At 34.8% G+C, this 4,197-nt stretch overlaps 1 pseudogene; it reads left to right on the top strand.

The window, feature by feature from the left end:
• The first annotated feature begins 3,582 nt into the window (after positions 1-3,582).
• Positions 3,583-4,107, top strand: LOC106749051 (annotated as a pseudogene).
• The last annotated feature ends 90 nt before the right edge of the window (positions 4,108-4,197 follow it).

Here is a 4,197-nt window from a genome sequence, read left to right as displayed (position 1 = left end):
CGAGCCAATTTAACGAATTTGCTAAGGTTTGGGAAAAAGCTCATAAAAACCAAACTAAAAATGATATTTATAAAATTCAAAAAGCAGCATATTACGAAATAAAGAAAGAATAAAATAATTCCAATTGTATTTCAATATTTGTTGAAAATCATACGAATAACATCAATATAAAACATGATGAAAAACATAGAAATAAGTTTCTCTTCTACAAACAATATTTGCACATAAGAATAATCATCGTTTGATCACAGTTTTATGTAGATCACGTAGTATGAAGTATAAGTATTACATTTTAAATCATTTTTAACAAAATAACTAATATCGGACTTGAGAACGAAACTGTCCCATGTCGAGTTTCTACCTTATCGCTCTAGCGTATACAGAACCTCGGCACCAACCAGCATAGAATATAACAAAAAGTTAAACCCAAAAACAATTTTTTAAATTCTTTCGCAATAAAATTAGACCGTTTATAACGTTTTATAAATTTATTTTGAGATAGAGCTTTCTCGCAATGCGAATAGTAAGACGCCCTCGGATACGCGACGATATATCGTCTTTGGCACTTTTTGCAAATATTGCGAACGACAATAAGTCGTCATTCGGCACTAAAAGGGTTAACCGCGATTCCCCCTTTCTTTCGTAACACGCGTGGGGACGCGCGACAAGAATTTGTAAGTCGCGGCGCTCACGCAACACAATCGAGCGAGTAGCATACGCTATCTTACGCCACTTGTATATCCTTTTTCCTCGGGGCATCTTTCCTCGAAGACCGTTTGCCTCCTGGTTCCTCGGTGATGTATACTCCCTTGGAGTATCTTGTCATTCCCTCTCACTCGGACATGCACCGAAGCCGCTAATGCTTTCTCGGCGTAAGTCGGAGATCTGAGTCGCGACTGATAGACTGATGAAATGCTGCAAATAAGATGATTATTAAATGAATATAAATATCTATATATACAAGGGTGGTCTGATAACTAATAGGATTTACGCATGGTGGCGTCACTGCAGCGAAATCGGTTTTACCATCATATAGCTCCATCTTTTAAACAATGCCTGTCAAAATTTCAGCCTTATCCGTCCATTAGTGTTTTGTTGGCAGCCGATTACAGTGAACGCCTCAGCCATTGTCGTCAATATGGAAAAAGAGCAATATCGTTCAGTGATTCATTTTTTTTTATTTGGATGGGAAAACGTGTGAAAAAGTCCAAGAAAAATTGGAAGCTGTTTACGGGGATGTTTTTCCTTCGAGAAACAGTTTTTAGATTGTACGCCGAGTTTCGTCGTGATCGCACATCCGTCTTTGATGATGATCGTCCCGGGCGGCCAAAAGAAGTTACTACCGATGATTTTGTCGAAAAAGTGCACGATATCATATTGGCCGACCGTCAATTGAAGGTGCGTGAGATAACAGACATGGTAAAGATCTGGAAAGAACGCACAGGACATATCATACATGACATATTGTACATGAGAAAGCTATCGGCGCAATAGATGCCACGGTTGTTCAACATGGACCAAAAACGAAATCGGATCAATCACTTCGAAGATGTGTTTGGAGATATGAATTGTTCACCCATCCGAATTCGGAAGTTATCACTGAGGTAGATGCCTATTTTGAATGCAGAGTTTGAACAATCATACTTTTTAGAGGGCATTAAAAAGTTACAGCACCGTCGGAAGAAGTGTATAGAAGTGAAAGGAGACTATGTTGAAAAATAAATCGAAATTTCTCCGAAATATTGAGTTTTCATTTCAAATCCTACTACTTATCAGACCGCCCTCGTATATATATGTATACAAGGTGGGCCATTTTAATCGATCCAGTCGAATATTTCGAAAACCAAGCCCGGGAGAGAAAAATTTTTTAGACAAAAGTTGTTTGGTTTCGAGGGGACCATAAGACGGTACCATTGGTTTGACCTTGAAGAGTTATTTGAAAGTCACATGAAGGTCACCTCAATTTTTTTTAATGGCATCCTCTATTTTTTATTACATATCCTTGTAGCTGACCTCAAGAGCTTTCGAAAACACTATAATGAAATGTTNGAAGAATTATTTGAAAGTCACATGAAGGTCACCTCAATTTCTTTTAATGGCATCCTCTATTTTTTATTACATATCCTTGTAGCTGACCTCAAGAGCTTTCGAAAACACTATAATGAAATGTTTCTTCAATGAGTACTTTTCGAGTTATAAAGCTCCAAAGTTGCAATAGGAATTAATAGGAATTAATAGTCTGTAGATACAATTGGATATTTAGGTATCAATTGATTACGGAAATCTCTTCGAGTAATAAAGTTTGATACTCCGATCAACAGTGGAAGAGATTTCCGTAATCAATTGATACCTAAATATCCAATTGTATCTACAGACTATTAATTCCTATTAATTCCTATTGCAACTTTGGAGCTTTATAACTCGAAAAGTATTTGAAGAAACTTGAAGAAAGAAAAAAGAATCATTGAAGAAACATTTCATTATAGTGTTTTCGAAAGCTCTCGAGGTCAGCTACAAGAATATGTAATAAAAAATAGAGGATGCCATTAAAAGAAATTGAGGTGACCTTCATGTGACTTTCAAATAATTCTTCAAGATCAAACCAATGGTACCGTCTTATGGTCCCCTCGAAACCAAACAACTTTTGTCTGAAAAATTTTTCTCTCCCGGGCTTGATTTTCGAAATATTCGACTGGATGGATTAAAATGGACCACCTTGTATATATATATATATTTATTTATTTATTTATTTATTTATTTATTTATTTATTTATTTATAAAAAAAGAAATTTATTTATACATTTATTTATTTGTATTATTTATTTATATTATGTATTTGTTTATTTATATTATTTATTCATTTTTTAAATTACTTATTTAATTATATTATTTATTTATTTACTTATATTATTTATTTATTTATAAATAATTTCATTTCAAACCTAATGACTCCGTATGTCTTGAATCGATCACGACTATCTTCACGTAAAATATAAAAATAGCATAATAAAGAAAAAAGTATATGTATATTCGTTTGAAATATATATTGTTTGCAGAATTGATGAACAGTATGATGTTTATTCAACATCGTTTATACCATTCATTTATTGTATAATCTTCCTCGACAAGATTTCTGAATAAATGAATAAATAAATGAATGCCCCACTTTACCTGTCAGTCAGTGAGGCAAGCATGCTTAGTCTAATTAATAATATATAAAATAGATATAAAATAATATATCAAATAGAGCCCATTGATTCTATGTAGTAAAATAAATTATCAATCAGTTGCTTGAAATAATTGGAGTTTACCATTTCTTGCAAACTATCGTTACAAAACAAATTATCTCTTTATATTTCAAACAGAGCAATTTTTCTCAGTGTATGCGTATTTTATATGAAAACAGCTTCGACCAATTTCAACAGTCGTTTCTTGTCGAATGTGACTTGGAATGCGGGAGCGAAGAAGTCCCGCAGCCGATGCGGACGCGAATTGTGGTGACAATATATACAGAGTGCGTCAGGTATTTGAGGACACTCACATATGTGCTTGGCACTTCATAGCAATTGATTTTATTTTTTTTTTAGCTCAAATTAGAAATGGAAGACAATAAGCTAACTCAGGAAATGAAAAGACACGCTGTTATCGTCGCTATACACGCGAATCACAGCGATCTTGAAATCTCCCGATTTTTGAAAGTCGTCTGATCTTTTGTTAACAAAGNGCAATGTGGAAAGTGTTGCCAAGCCTAAAAAACATGAAGCATAATTTCTTCATTCTGATAAAGTTAGAACATCACAGTTTGTGCAGAAAGTTCAGGGCATTATTGATGAAGACCCTTGAAAGTCCATAAGGGCAATATCGAAAGATCTCCAAGTTTCTGAGTGCACAATTCGTCGCATTATCCATGAAGACATCCGGTACAAGTCTTACGCGATGCGTAGAGATCAGTTCATGTCTGCACAAACTCGAAAACAGCGATTCATTCGGGCACAACGACTCCTAAACAAGTTAAAACATCCTGAAATCTCGGATATGCTCTGGTTTTTTTCTGACGAAAAAAATTTTGATCAGGATCAAAAAATAAACCGACGAAATGATAGATAGCTCTGTGCAGATCCTTCAGATGTTCCTCGTGTTATGCACATAAAGTTTCCGGCAACTGTCATGGTTTTGGGGGTGGTGAGCAATGAGGGA

This window comes from Dinoponera quadriceps, unplaced genomic scaffold (assembly GCF_001313825.1).
Source record: "Dinoponera quadriceps isolate SergipeBrazil2010 unplaced genomic scaffold, ASM131382v1 scaffold3343, whole genome shotgun sequence".
Lineage (NCBI taxonomy): Eukaryota > Metazoa > Arthropoda > Insecta > Hymenoptera > Formicidae > Dinoponera > Dinoponera quadriceps.
Note: the sequence above shows the minus strand (reverse complement) of the source record. Positions and strands in the feature narration are given on the sequence as shown.